This window comes from Fukomys damarensis, unplaced genomic scaffold (assembly GCF_012274545.1).
Source record: "Fukomys damarensis isolate Sample0158 unplaced genomic scaffold, DMR_v1.0_HiC HiC_scaffold_39, whole genome shotgun sequence".
Taxonomy (NCBI): Eukaryota; Metazoa; Chordata; class Mammalia; order Rodentia; family Bathyergidae; genus Fukomys; species Fukomys damarensis.
In genome coordinates, this window is record NW_022900951.1 from 47,474,124 (window position 1) to 47,490,960 (window position 16,837).

The window sequence follows — 16,837 nt, forward strand, 5'->3', positions numbered from 1 at the left end:
GCAAGTAAAATACAAAAGGTAGTAAGTGCTCTAGGGAAGATGATAGAGTGACAGAGTAAAACATTATAGGGGGAGTTCACTTTAGGTAAACTTATGAGGTAGTGTAGATCTGAGACTTAAAGACTTAAAAGTTAACCATATGAAGAGTGACAAAGAGAGCTTTCCACACAGATAGCAGCAGCATATGCAAAATAACTTCATATTTCTGAGGAAAGTGTATACAATGTTCTTGAAACTGAAAAAAAGATCAGTGTGGGTCCAGGATGGTAACCAGGGATAGAAAAGCACTAGTGAGATCACACAGTAAGCAAGAGATTACGTAGGGTCTTTCAGGCCATGCAAAAGAATTTAAATTTTATCTAAGGAATTAATTCATGGATTTGATGCCTTAGCAGGAAGATTTAGTGTGCCAACTATATATTTCCATCACTTCTCTCTATATTGAGAAAAAAGAAAAAGAAAAAAATGCAAACCAATACAAACACAGAATAATTATTATTGCTTTGTTTTGTTTTGTTTTGATACCAGGATTGAACTTGGGACCTTGTGCTTATGAAGTAGATGGCGGAACCACTGAGCTAAATCCCTGGCCCTAGAATAATTTTTAATGGACACAATTTTCTTTTTTTTCTCTTGCTTTTTCTTTCATGGGTTGGGGTGAGGTTTATTCTCTAGTTTTTCTTTTCTCATTTTAACTTTTTTGTTTTCCCTTTTCCTTCATTTTGCTGGGGTTTTAAAAAATTCTTGTTCTTTTCATTTCTGTTACTAGTATCCAATACCACTAATTTTCTTTTACACCTCAATCAGATCCTCTATTTTATTTTTCATTCCTTCTCATCTTCTATTGATTAATATTCATTTCTTTTCTCATTCTCTGTTCCTCACTCTCTCTTTGTTTTGTTTTTTGTGGGGGTTGAGATAGACTTGCTAGGTAGATGAGGCTGGCCTTGAACTCACTATGTAGCCCAGGCTGGCTTTGAACTCATGGTGATCTTTCTGCCTCAGCCTTCCAAGTGCTGGGGTCTCCCCTTTATCTTTGCTAGTACAACAATCCCTCACTCATTGTAGTAGATGCCCATACCTTCCATTTCTAATGAAATATGTACGTTAGAATAATGGTAGCCAGCTGTGCATCTCAGTAGCTGCACTGGGGGATACAGAAAACAATCTTTGTGTTCATCCACTTGGTACAATGAATGGCAAGGTGTATGCATATGTGTCAAAATGTAAACAGGTGAGTTTTACTTACATTGTACACCATGTTATATTTATAATTTGTTTTATTAAATGTTTTCTTTTGATTTTTCTTATAGAATTATCCCAATTCAGTACAATAGTGCATGAAAATCTGCTTTTACAACTTTGGGAGGAGATTGAAAGTGAGTCATCAGGTGATTTGGCTACTGATGATGACATGGATCACGTAAGCCAAAGAAGTTAGCAAGATATGACAGAAAAGTACAGAATGAAGACCTTGATTCAGATGAGGAAGCAAATAGTAACATAAATAAATATTTGACTAGTCAAAATGCTACAAAATGGTCATGTATACCTGAATGATCCAATGTTAGAACTAGGTCAGAAAATGTTATTTTAGGTTCTTGCCAGGGGTGAAACCTATTGGATGGAATGCCAACACTGCAATTCAATGTTGGAAATTATTTTTAATGGACAATATGCTACAAGATGTGAAATACATCAATAATGAAATACAAATAAAACATTCTAAATGTATCATTATTAATAGTCAAAAATATATTTATCATACCACCTCATTATCTGGACTAAAAGCCTTCATAGCAGGACTTTATCTTTCTAATCATCAGAATCTAAAGGATTTATGAAGAAGTGACAGATGACGCAATTTGATTTTTAGAACAATAATGATACTCAAGAGAGTTGGTTTCCTTCAGAATTGTCTATGTTTTGATAATGAAAAGACCCACCAAGAAAGAAAAAAGTCTGACAATTTGGCTACTATTTGCTTATTTGTTGAAAGCTTTGTTTCAAATTGTCAAGAAATTTATACAGCATCTGATTATATAACAAGTGATGAACAACCTGCATCATTTCATGGTTGTTGAAGCTTTCAGCAACAAATGCCAAGTAAATCTTCCAAATATGGTATAAAATATATACCCTGGTAATTTATCCTGGAACTCAAATACCAGGTCATTTTATTTGTGCACTAAGAAACCATATGACATTGTGAATAGACTTGTACCTATTTCAAAAAGTAACCCAAATCTCACATCCAACAATTGGTTCACTAGTTACCCACTGACTCTAAATTTGCTAAAGGAATACCAGTTGACCAGCATAAGAGTTATTCCCAAGAAGAAATTCATGATTCCTGAAAAAATGTTGCAAGTTCACAATAGAGAAGTGTATAGTACAATCTTTGGATTTTAAAAGGAAATACATAGCCTCAAAAGCACAAGGACCAGAGTTCAATCCCTGGTACAAAATTAAAAAAAAAGACATACATTGGCCTCCTATATGGTGAAGAAAAACAAAGTAGTATTGATGCTGTCAATATTATATTGTGGGAGACTGGAGCCTACTGAAGAGGTTTCTGGTAATGTTTTAGGGGTACACAGTATTACACCATGATGATAAGACTGATAGTGAAGTTGGGTGTAGTGGTGCAGCACTCAGGAGGCTGAGGCAGGAGAATCCCATGAGTTCAATGTCAGCCTGTGTTACACAGTGAGTTCCAGGCTAGCCTTGACTACATAGGGAGATCCTGTCTCAAAAACAAACAAACAAACAAAAAAAAATTGAAAATTAATCCTCAACACAAAAAAAGCCAGAAATGTTCTCATTTTACAACAAAATGAAAGGTGAAGTAGATGTTGATGAGTTATGCAGCAACTATTATGTTACCAAAACACAAAGCTTTGGCCAGTGGTTGTAATGTACTCCATCCTAAATATGTCAGGCATAAATAGTTTCACAGTTTACAAAGAAAATACTTTCTTACAGGATTGGAACTGGAATTGATAAATGAACAATTACAACAGAGGGAGAACAGTATGTATCTGCTCAAAGAACTCCACAGAAGAGTTCTAGAGCAGACTGTCGGACAGACAGGTGAAACATCACAAGAACCTCCTGGGAAAACAGGAAAACCAGCAAGATTTCAAGTATGTCCTACCAAAGAAGACAGGAAAACAAAACACATGTGCTGTCAGTGTGAGACTTGTGTATGAAACATCTTGTTGTCGTGTGAAGACTGCTTTAGGTGTGGTAATTGAAGCAAAGATTATTTCTGTGGTAGAATTTTGTTTGTATTTTCACTGCAGTTCACACAGGAATTTATTTTTGTTATTATTTTTAAAGCCTTGTCAGGTAAACAGTTGATATTGAAAATGTTGATGTTTATTCTAAACATTCATTACATATTAAAAATTTCACATTTTATTTTTCTGTTAAGTACACATTGTTTAACATAATAAAACTCATAAAATTAAAATTAATAATCCATAAACAGACATACTTCTGAGAAATAAACATGGGCATTATACAACCCCTCATAGTGTGTCTTTCAAAAAATTTGTCATGGGGCCAGGGATTTAGCTCAGAGGTTCCACTTCCTGCCTTGTAAGTTCAAGGTCTTGAGTCTGATCCTTGGTACCAAAAAACCCCCCATAATTTGTCATGATGCCCCCAGGGGTTATGCTTTATAAATATTTAGTTAACTTTGAGCTATCAGTGTTGAATACTGTTCTATTGTTAGTGAAGTTAAAGTTGCCCATTCGGTAGATATTTAGTATAGATCAATATTTGGTTTGTTTCCATGTTTATACTATAAATACATATTTTTCCCTTAGGGTATGTCAATACCCAGTTTGTCTTTGTTGCTACTGTTCTTGATTTTATTGCTATAGCCAAGATGATATAGCCATTGCTCTTACTTGTTTTTTTCTGTATGCCAATATCTGGAATATGTTTGTGTCACTAACAATATTGCAGCCTATTCCTGAAAAATTTGTTACTGGGCCAAACCTGCTACAGCCTCCCTATACAAATAAACAGAGGCAGTTGGATTCTGGGACAGAGGCAAAGGGCTAAAGTTAGCTGTGCCCAGAGGGTTTTGATTAAAAGTAGACATTAATTAAAGAGGTCTCCACTTTAGCAAAAATGCCTTACACAACCCTCAGAATAAACAATAAATGGAAACATGAAATGACAAGGCAACAAAAGGCCTCCCAGTACTACTCAGCCATAAAGATAAACTAGAGACATTTATGGTTCAATGGATGCAACTTGAGACTATATTCTTAAGTGAAACAAATTGGGCACATTTATGTAAATATCACATTGTCTCTCTAGTGTGAGAAACTGAAAGGGTAAATAAGGACCAAAATGTATAATAGGTAAGTGCAAGGTCCTCAGTTCAATCCAAGGTACTGGGGGAAAAAAAGTGTAATAAATAACATGAAATAGCAAGAAACTGTTCAAAAGGAAAGGGAAACTGTAAAGGGGGGAGGGAGAAAAGGGCAAAAAAATCAATAAAAGGAGAAAAAAATGGAAGCAAAGCCTTTGCAAATGGAGGGGAGAGAAGGTTGAAGAGAAAGAAGGTGAATGGAAGCAAAAGAGGAATCAAGCTGTATCACATACAGGTACAAACTTCCATTGATGAGTGTGATCATTATGCATATTTAAATTGCACTAACAAAATTAATTAAGTTTTTAAAAAGCCTCCAAAAACTCCCAACTCCCCTGAAGCTGATCTAGGGTGCATTAAGGGAAAGGAAATAAAAAGCCATGGAGAGCTGAGACTTTAGCTCAATGGCACCACGCCTGCCTTGCAAGCGGAAGGTCAAAAGGTCTATCCCCAGTACTCCCCCAAAGCCATGGAGTTGAATTATTTGAAAGAATAACAGAGATTTTTAAAAAGACAGACCAATAAGATGCTTGGTGAGTACAAAGGAGATATAATTAAACAGATAATAGACCTAATGACCTAATAAACAAAACAATCAGCAACTCTACAGAAGGCAAATAAAAAGCTAGTCAAGTTAAACAAAATCATACAAAACATGAATATTCAGCATAGAAAATAATCAGAGTCCATAAAAAGGTACCAAAGAGAAATTCAGGACAAAAACTTCTATCAAGAAAATAATTTAAAAAATAATTGAAAACACACACACAAATTCTATCAAAAGTATGAGCAGCAGATATGATTAGTGTGAGGTCAGAGTTTCAGAAATAGCAGACAAGGTGAGTATTCTTGACCAATTAATGAGAGATACTTTGAAAACAAGAAGAGCCAGAGATTTAACTCAGTGGTGCAGCCACCTGCCTCGTAAGTGCAAGGTCCCAAGTTCGATCCCTAGTACAAAACAAAAAACTAAAACAAAACAAAAACAATAAGAGACTGGTAAAAGTGTATCTAATGGCTACTAGACAACACAAAGAAGACTAATCTAAGGTTAATTGAAATAATAAAAAATCAGAAGACAGCACAAAGTGCTAAAACATGTTTACTGAAATAATAGCAGAAAATTTTCTAAATATGGGAATATAATTTAACATACAGACAAGTGAGGCATATAGAACCACTAATAGCTACAATCAGAAAAGAACTTCCCCATGACACCTCAAAGTCAACATTGAACCTAACCATGGAATTTAATTTGGTTCTCACCTGACTTTGTGTGCCTCTAGACGTATGGAAATAATCAAGTTCATGAACCAAAATACTATTTATTGTATTCCATGCAACAAGAACTGCCCCACTTCAAAACAAAACAAAACAAAACAAAACAAAACAAAACAAAAGCAGGAGTAGCAAACCCATTTACAGACAAAGTAAACTTTGAGGCAAAAGTGATAAGAAGAGGCAAATAAGGTCACTGTGTATTGGTTATGCGAACAATTCAACAGGAAGAGATAACAATTATTAACATATATGTACCAAGCACTGGAACACCCAACTTAATAAAACAAGTACTACTGGACATAAAGGATCAGATGAACATAAACACAATTATACTCGGGTACTTCAGTCCCCCACTGTTACAAAGAGATTAACTAGACAAAAAATAAAGAAATATCAGAGCTGAACAAAGCCTTTGAAAACATTAATAGAAATATATAGTGCAGTGGTTGTGAACATGTGACATGCATGTTGTTGCAGGTATGCAGAGCCTTCTCTGTCAATATGTGAGATGATTCACATCAGCATCATCCCAGCAGCTGAGCATTAGATAATAGTGCACATAGGGCCATGCGTATACTGAGAAAGGAATAGCTGTGCCAGGAGTTTCCTTCCTGTCCTCACCAGTTTCCCAAGGCTTGGGTAATCTTCCTGGTTCTTCAGCCTTGCTTCTAATCCCCTTCTCTTCTTTTTTTCTCTATTTCCTCCTATCCCTTTAAAATTTTTCTCTCCTTAGGGTAAATTCACACTATCAAGGGGCTACTTACTGTATATAAATTTCTAATTTGGTTTAGACTTTGTTAAACTATAAATCCTGTATACACAGTTAAACGTATCAAATTAACAGTTATAGCAGTTAGTGATTTTCTAGGCTGTGCTCAATATTTCGTTATTACTGATTGTACTACTTTAGCCAAGATGACATAGTTGTGCTCATTTGTCTTCATTGTATGCCAGTACTGAGATTATCTGGGTGTCATAAACAATACCATAGTCTACTACCAAGGAACCAAATGCTAGGCCAAATAAGCAGCAACTTCATATCTCTAATAAATCGAAGTGGAGGGATCTTGGGACAGATTCAAAGGCCAAAATCCAGCTCCACATGGAAGACAAGTTTCCAAAGAAATATGCTGCTTGGGAGATAAAAGGACAAAAGCAGCTGACAGAATTTTTGGGTGGCAACAGGTTTTTACAGGATCTGGATCTCAGGGTTTGCAGAAATGGCAAAAACTAACTCTCTTTGTTGCCACTGCGTTGGTGATCCCAGATGTGACCCAGCCTTTTAATGAAAGAAATCATACTGCTCTAGGGGCACTTACTCAAAGAGTAGGCCCATAAAATCAGCCAGTAGCATATTTATCTAAGAATCTGGATCCAGTTGCAAATGGATGGACCCCTTGTTTATGAGCTCTAGGTTGCTGTTATACTAATCAAGGAGGCTGACATGTTGACTTTGGGGCAAGAACTGACTATTCAGGTGCCTCCTGCTGTTCTGGAGTTACTAAACAATAGAGGACACCAATGACTCTCAAATAATAGAGTCACACAATAGTAGGCCCTCATCTGTGAGAATCCCTACCTATATTTTGTTCCAGTTAAAATTTTGAATCTCACTACTTTTTGCCCTTGGAACCTGGCCCCCTGACCACAACTGCCTCAAGGTCACTGACAAGGTGTTTTCCAGTCATCCCGATCTGCAGAAAGACCCGCTGCCTGATGCTGATTTTGTCCTGTTCAAGGATGGAAGCAGCTTCATGGAAAATGGGGTACGCTATGCTGGCTATGCAGAAATGACTCAAGATGAAGTGGTCCAAGTGGGATCCCTCCCCACCGGATAGTCAGCTCCGTGAGCGGAGCTATGGGCACTCATACAGGCTCTCTGATGGGCAAAAGAAAAGAGGATAAATGTTTATACAGATTTGTGTTTGCTACTTTGCATATCTATGGCATGGTCTATAAAAGTGTGGTCTTCTCACAGCAGAAGACAAACTTATTAAAAATAAACAGGAGATAATACAGTTGTTGGAAATGTGGGAATCTGACAAGGTAGCATTGCTCTGAACACCAAAAAGGAAAAGATGGATTGCAAATGGCAATGCTAAGGTAGACATATAAGCCAAAAGGACAACTGAATAAAAACTTTAGATGATTATACCCACCCCTTGTAAAGCTTATACATATGTGTTGGTATGGATTTGTACTTATTCTGGATGGCCTGAGGTCTTCTCCATAAAAACAGAGGGCTTCAGAGGTATACAAGCTTTTATTAAAGGAAAAAATTGCAAGGTTTGGTCTGCCTTTCTCCATAGGCAATGACAATGGGCCAGCATTTGTAGCAGAGTTTGTACAAGAACTAGATAAACTGTTACATGTAAAATGATACACATATACTGCTTATTGGCCTCAGAGCTCTGGTAAGGTTAAAAAAATCATACCATTAAGGGAGTATTAATCAAATATTGCCATACAGCACCAGGGTTATGGGTTCATCTGCTCCCCTTAGCCCTCCTGAAAATAAGAAATATCCCATATCATACTGGGTTCTCCCCATATGAGGTCTTGTTTGGGTGGCCACCATCTATCTTAAGAGGCTTTATGGGAAATTTATCTCAATTGGCCACATCCAGTACAGAATTACAGCTGTTAGAATTGGGCAAAGTGTTCCAAAATACCCAAGGGCAAATTAGAGATAAAGAGGACCTTCCTGTGCTAACCCCTTAGCATTTTATAAAACCAGGGGACAGAGTTTATGTTAAAAATTGGAAAAAGACCCTTTTGCAACCTGTATAAAAAGGACCATATGAGGCATGTATAGTTACTTCCACAGCTGTCAAGGTGACTAAATTTCAACTGTGGATTCACCACTGTAGAGTGAAGCGACAGAGAACTCCAAGGACTGCAGCTCCAGGACACAGTGCACTCAAGGCCCTGCTCTCAACACACTGGAAGCTGGTGAGTCCATGCATGGCTGAAGAATGAGGAGTGCAATCAAGATGTTATGGACTCTTTTATTGTTTCAAATTCTTATGAGCTATTTTGTTTTTGAATTATGAGTTCATAAGCCTAAAGATGCCAAGTTTGATAAAAATATGTTCCCTTTAAAACTGTTAAATGGGAATGGGAGGGACATCCTCTCATGCTCCTTTTGATGCCTCTCCAAAAGAACTTTATAAAACCCTGATACCACACTTGACTGTGGGGAATATACATAAAAAGATGTGTTGGGTCAGATAAAGCTCAAATATGGTTAAACTGTTCTGTTGTAACCCAAATGTATTGGCAATTGTAATAACTGTAAACAGGGACAATGTAAAATGTATATAGCCTTTAAAATTGTTTATAGCTTGGCCTTGAGGAATGAGCTGACTATAGAAAATAACTTTTTTATGTTTATTTTGTGTATCAGTCAACTGCTAGACATGGGACTCAAAAGTTAAAAAGATGGATTCAGCAGATTAAAAAGATTTGGAAGGACCCCCCTCCAGAAATAGGAAAAACTCCTGCACTGCAGGAAATACAGACTATCTTAAAAGGCCATCCAAAATTATACAGAAATTGATATAGATATGCTAGATTTGGTTGATGGTAATCATTAACTGCTGCTATAGACAGACCAGAAATTAGTCTGTGATTGCTGTATTTGCTCACCACTCACTATTGTGACTGGCCTGCCCTTAGAGCCAGTAAAGCTTACTTTGTATACTTTGCTCAGCTACACACTAGATGTGATTAAAAATGGGACTTGCTTTCTTGGTATCCAAAAGTCACACAATATCTCAGCTGTCTGTGCTGATATTGTTGATTTCTCTTCTACCACTAGTAATTTCCTCTGCCCCAAATGGAATTTTCTCTGTGAAAATGGTGTTTTTAAGGTGATTTCAAGGTGTTCTACTGGTTTATGTGCTCTGGGGAGCCAAATCCCCAACTTGTCTGTCTATAGTCCTTCAGCTATGAAAAAGATGTCTTTACAAATTGGTACAACAAATGGTTTGGTAAGCGAAAAGGGACCCAATTGTCCTCACCATATTCATAGGATTGACAGGGAGCCTCACTCTAAGTGCTATAGCTCTCAGGTTAGAACAACAACAGTTGGTGGCTTTGGTTCAGAAGATTAGAAAAGACTTAAAAGAAATGTGAGATACAATTCAAACTTTAAAAACTCAGTTAGATTCATTATTGTCTGTTTTTAGGAGAAGAGTGTGCCACTATGCAAATAATTCTGGAATAGTTAAAGAGTCACTGGATAGATTAAGAGATCATATTAGACTGTTAGGATAAGAGTTGGATACTGAGGAGCCGACGTTCAGTTTTGACCTTAACTTGTCAGGATGGAGAGCTCCCTTGCAAGACCAATTATTGTTATACTGTTTGTTGTCATGTTTGGCCCCTGTATGGTAATATGGATATCAAAACTCATACATAAGAGGGTTGTGCCTGCCCAACACTATCAGATGTTGCTTATGTGGAAGAATGAAAATTGGTATAAATATAATGAGGGGTAAGGAGTTACCCCCCAAAACAAAGGGAGGAATGATAGGGAAAACTTTTATAAATAGCAAAAGCCTATAAAATGTTACAATGTAAAGTGGCTTCTGCTGTCTCTAACAGCAGTTTGTTTCATTTAGCTCAAAACTAATAGGCACTGAAGGCACTAATTACTGAGTGAGGCATTTGGTCTGACCCCGAGATAACAGGACACAGCATGGTCTTGAGCTGTGATGAGAATGGAACCACATGATCATAAAAGTGTCTAAATGAAAGAACCCATTGCTAACATTTGCTCCCCTGACCCTGAACACCCCCTTCCTATGGGCTAGAATAGATAACTAGGCGAATCTTAAAGGCAAACTCCCCACCTGCAAAGATCTGTTAAGTCTGGGTTGAAAAGATGAACTATTCTGTGACTGCGTTTTGAACTGTGAGAATGAAATGTAACCATCCAAATAAAGTCAAGGCTGTGAAACGCTACAAAAGGAGGAGCTGTAACCCAATGCGTCATCGATCCAGTCACGGCTTATGTGCGATTGACTCTTATTGATGAGTAAATTTGTTATTTTACTTCGGTTCTCCTGCCTCTCTGTGTGTCACTTACTAATTTCTCCCATAACACTAAATACAGGAAACATATTTAATTTAAAATGAAATTCATAGACTGAAAATCAAAGTAGTGCACTCTGCAAAAAGAACCCAGGAAAGCCGGGCATGGTGGTGCATGCCTGTAATCCCAGATCTTTGGAGGCTGAGGCAGGAGAATTGCTGTGAGTTCAAGGCCAGCCTGGGCTATAGAGTGAGTTCCAGGTCAGTCTCAACTACATAGTGAGATCCTGTCTCAAAAAAACAAAACAAAACACAACCCAGGAAAAAGCAGGGAAATTATTCCATTTGTGAATAAAGTGGATTTCAAGCCAAGACTGATAAGAAAAGACAAACTATGTATTTTTTAAGAGAAAAATCCAAGAGGAAGCGATAATCATAAACATATATGTGCCAAATACCAGTGCTCCGAAATACATAAAACATGCATCAATGGACATGAAAAGTCAGGTAAACACTAATACTAATACAATTGTAATGGAGGACCTCAACACCCCACAAATTGACAGATCAAGTAGACAAAAAAAGAAAAAAATGAACACAGAAATATCAGAGCTGAGGGTCAGGGATTTAGCTCAGTGGCTCCATCTGTCTCACAAACGCAAGGACCTGAGTTCGATCCCCAGTACCAAAAAAATAACATAACAAAACAAAAACAAACAAACAAACAAAAAACAAAATGCAGAGGATTTGAAATTTTCCCATGCATATTATCAGATGAAATTTTAAATTAATGGCAAAAGAATCCACAAAAGCTGCATAAACACATGGAAATTAAATAACACCCTCATGAAAAACTAATGGGTCATTGATGAAATTAAAGAAAAAATTAGACAGTTTCTACAATTAAATGATAATAACAATACAACATATCAAAACTTGTGGGATGCAGTGAAAGTAGTCTTATGAAGGAAATTTATAATGGTGAATTCCCACATCAGAAAAATTGAGTGAGCTCAAATAAATAACTTAATGTTGAACCTCTGGAAAAAGAAGGGCAAGTAAAACCCAAAGTATGTTTGAGGGAGGTAATTATAAAGATCAGAGCCAACATTAATGAGATTGAGACTTAGAAAAAAATAGAGTCAATGAATCAAAGAGTTGGTTGTTTGAAAGATTAAATATAATAGGCAAACCTTTAGGCAACCTTTCCAAAAAAGGAAAGAGAATACTCAGACTCTTGCAATTAGGAATGAAAAGTGTGTAATCACAATGGATCCTGCAGAAATCCAGAAGGTCATTAATACCTACTTCAAAAACCTTTACTCTAATAAGATGAAAAATAAGAAATGGGCAGATTCCTAAATACATGTGAATTACCAAAGCTGAATCAAATATTCTAAATGACCAAATATCAGTCAGTGAAATTGAGAAAGTAATTTAAAACTACCAACAAAGAAAAGCCCAGGTCCTGAAAAATTCACTGACAAATTTTACAAGAACTATAGAGAAGATCTAATGCCACTACTCCTCAAACTCATTAATTAATTTGATAGGGGAATAATAATCTCAAAATGCATCCCTGGAAACAAGCATTACCCTGACACCCAAACCAGAGAAGGATCCAACCAAAAAGGAGAACTATAGGCCAGTCTCATTAATGACTACAGATGCAAAAATTCTTAATATGATACTGGCAAACAGAATGCAGCAAATCATCAAGAAGATCATACAACATTACCAAGTAGGATTTATCCTAGGGATGCCAGGATGGTTCAACATATGCAAATCAATAAAAGTAGTACACCACATTAATAGAGCCAAGGACAAAAAGCATACAATCATCTCAATAGATGCAGAAAAAGCAGTTGACAGTGTCCAGTACCAATGTATGATAAAATCTTACAGAAAATTACAATAGGTGGTCTTTACCTCAATGTGATTAAAGCCATCTATGACAGACCAACAGCCAACAATATACTAAATGGTCAAACATGAAATCTTTCGTTCAAAATCAGGAAAGAGCTAGGATATACACTATCATCACTCCTATTCAATATAGTTCTGGAAACATTAGCTAGAGCAATTAGACAAGAAAAAAAGAAATAACGATAGGAAAGGAAGAAGTTAAATTATCATTATTTGCTGATGACATAATACTCTACATAAGATCCCAAAAACTGCGTGAAAAGGCTCTAGAATTAATAACCAAATTCAGTAGTTTGGCAGGATACAAAGTCAACACTCAAAAATCAGTTGCACCTGGGTGTGGTGGTACATTTCTGTAATCCTAGCATTCTGGCTGATGAGGCAGAAGGATCACCACAATTTTGAAGCCAGCCTGTCTTACATAATGAGTTCAAGGGCTATGGATTTAGCTCAGTGGTTCTGATGCCTGTCTTGCAGGTGCAAGGTGCTGAGTTCAATCCCCATACCAAAACCAACCAACCAACCAACCAAACAAAAAAACCCGTAACGAGTTCAAGGCCAGCCTGAATTACATAGTGAGACTGTACACAATTAAAAAAAACTCCTTGAGAGAAAAATTAGGGAAACAATATATTCCACAATAGCATTAAGAAAAATGCAATATTTAGGAATTAATCTAATAAACAAAATAGAAGCCTAAAAACTATAGCACTCTGAAAAAGGAGATTGAAGAGGTTATCAGAAAATGGAAAGATATTCCTTGTTCTTTGATAGGCAGAACCAACATAGTGAAGATGGACATACTGCCAAAATTGTTATACAGATTTAATGTAACCCCGATCAAAATAGCAACAGTATATTCATAGAAGTAGAGAAAACATTCCTAAAATTCATATGGAACTAGAGGAGACCAAAAATTGCAAAAGTAATTCTGGGCAACAAAATCAAGACTGAGGCATCACAATCCCTAACTTGAAATTATACTAGAAAGCTACTGAGATTAAAAACATGATGGTATTATAAAAACAAAAACAAAGAAAGAAATAGACTTGAGGATGAATGGAAAAGGATAGAAGATCTGGTAAGAACTCCAAATGCATTCAGCCACCTTATCTCTCAGAAAGGGGCCAAACACCTTCATTGGAAGAAAGATAGCCTCTTTAATAAATGCTGGGAAAACTGCTTTTCCACAAGCCAAAAATTAAAACTAGACCCATATCTCTCACCATGCACTAAATTAAAATCTAAATGGATCAAATATCTAAATATTAAAATTGACACTCTTGACTTGTTGGAAGATAAAATAATTAAAAATCTTGAAGACATATGAGTAGGCAAAGACTTTATGAACAACACCTGATCACAGAAGATGTATTACAAGAAATCAACAACTTGGATCTCATCACATTAAAAAGATTTTGCACAGCAAATGAAACCACCATCAGAGTAAAGAGACAACCCACAGAATGGGAAAAGAAGTTTTACCAGCTATTCCTCAAAGGCCTAATATGTAGAATATATAAAGAACTCAAATTCATCAGACCCCCAAATTTAACAATCCAATCCAAAACTGGGCATCTGAAATAAAAAGACACTTCTCATATCATGCAGTACAAACACCAAATAAAAATATGAAAAAAAGTTCAACATCACTGATTATTCAAGAATTACCAATTAAAACAACACTGATATTCCATCTCACTTACAAAAAATGACTATTATCAAAAATCAGTTAATATCAAATGTTGGCAGGTGTGGGGAAAAGAGAATTCTTCTCCACCATTGCTGAGAGTGTATATTGGTACAACCAGCATGGAAAGCAGTATGCAGATGCTTGAATAAACCAAAACTAGAGATTTTATTCAACGCAGATATTCCTCTTCTTGTTATTGTCCCAAAAGAGTTAAAAGCATCATACCACAGTGATATATGCACAGCCGTGTTTATAACAGCACAACTTGTAATAGATACATTTTGGAAACAACCCATGTGCCCACCATTGGATAAATGAATAAAGAAAATATGTTTTTTATATATGCCTGAGTAGTACCATACCGTAAAGAAGGATAAAGTTGAGACAGCTTTAGGTAAATTGATGCACCTTTAGACCATACTTTTAAATGAAATAAGTTAGGTCAGGGATTTAGCTCAGTGGTTCTGGTGCCTGCCTCATAAGTGCAAGGACCCAAGTTCGATCCCTGGTACCAAAAAATAAATAAATAAATAAGTTGGACACACATGTTTAAACATTGTATTATTTCTCTTGTGTGAAAAAGCAAAAGCATAAATGAGAGCCAAAATGAATGATAGATTTTGGAAAGTAGGAGAAAATGTTTAAATGAGAAGGGGAACTGGGGGGGGAAGGGAAGGATGGGGAAAGGAAATAGAAAATAGAAGGAAAAATGGAAACAAAACATGTAAATGGGAAGGGGAAGAAGGTTTGAAGGGAGGGAAGGGCAATGGTGAAAAAAGAAGAACCAAGATATACTATCTATAGGTGCAATTTCCCTATGATGAATATGATCATTATGTATATCAAGAATACTGATAAAATTAATTTTAAAAAGAAAAACTTGAGGCAGGGATTTAGCTCAGTGGTTTCACAGCCTGCCTTGCAGTGCAAGGTTCCGAGTTTGATCCCCTGTACCAAAAAAAAAAAAAGCATTTGTAACTTGAGGTACCATTGTATATATTTGCTTGGATGGCCTATAATTTTAGCAGAAGCCCCCAGAAAATAGGATGCCTTTAGAGCAGGCCCTTTGTGCTGGTTGTTAGCAAATTCAACAGGAACACCAGCTGAGAATCATTGCCATAGATTATTGATTCAGGGAATATCCAATAATTTACTGTTAACTAACAGTGTTAGCTATTTTTTGTACAGGCATAATATGTATTGGTTGCTTTTTTTTTGACTCCAAGTCTTGAACACTAAAAAATGACTATAGCAAAAAAGCAAAGCCAGCCGGGGATTTATCTCAGTGGGACCATGCCTGCCTTGTAAGTACAAGGTCCGGAGTTCAATGATTGGTACCACAAAAAAAAAAGCAAAATTGAGTCATGTGGAGTGATTGAATTGAATAGGAAAGCATTACATATTCTGTGTAGTGAAAGTGTTGTGTGTCACACATCAAGTATCACATGACTCTTTGGCACCAATCACAAATATTGCTTAATTTGATGAAACCGAAAGGAAAGAGTTTCTTGAAAGGAAATTGAGTAAATACTATTCCCAGGATCTTAGTTTTTGCAACTATCTTTCAAAAACAAATCATCTGCCAGCTGCCAGCTTTTAAATTTCACTGTGCATAGCGAAATATAGTAAGTCTGTCTCTGATGGGGGTTTTGTCAAAATGGCAGTGTTGTGTGGGAGTAGTTCCCTTTTTCATGATTTCCCAAATAAGGATAAAATAATGCAACACATCTCTGAGATGTCACTCAGCAGAAATACTGTTAAAGATCAAGCCATGTGAGTGCCAAGTAATGTTAGTCAGCAGGTCACCACTGATTTACTAAACCTCCATGTGCTTGGATGAAAGCACAGATATAAATAATCATACAAAGCTAGCAATAATTTTGTGTTATGCTGTCGGTGACATCATGAAAGAAGAACTGGTGAAACTGGTGTTTTTTCCTGGAAGCTTGAAGAACACAAGGGATAGATATCTACAATGCTACAGTGCTATGATAGGGCTTTTTTTTTGTCACAAGATCTAAGACCAGAAAAAGTGGTTTCAATTACTAGCAATGGGGCACCTTGTATGGTGGGAGTAACATATGGTTTCACACAGTTCTTTGTTAAAGAAGCAAAACATCTAATCATTCAGTTTCATTGTGTTACACATCAAGAAGTTTTCTGTGCCAGGGAAAGCAGCAAAAGATTAGATAATACCCTCAAAGATTTCACAAAAATGGTGTGATACAGGGGCTGGAGATTTAGCTCAGTGGCACCACAACTGCCTTGAAAGGGCAAGGTCCAGGACCTGGGCATTTAGCTTAGTGATTCTGCTGCCTGCCTCATAAGCACAAGGATCCGAGTTCAATCCCCAGTACCAAAAAAAAAAAAAATTGTGTGATACATTATGGCTCATGCTCTTAATTTTCAACAGTTTCAAGCACTTCTTGATGAGGTTCAGGTACAGGATGACACTTTACTTATGTATAATAATGTCTAGTGGCTGAGTACAGGATGAGTCCTGGACAGAT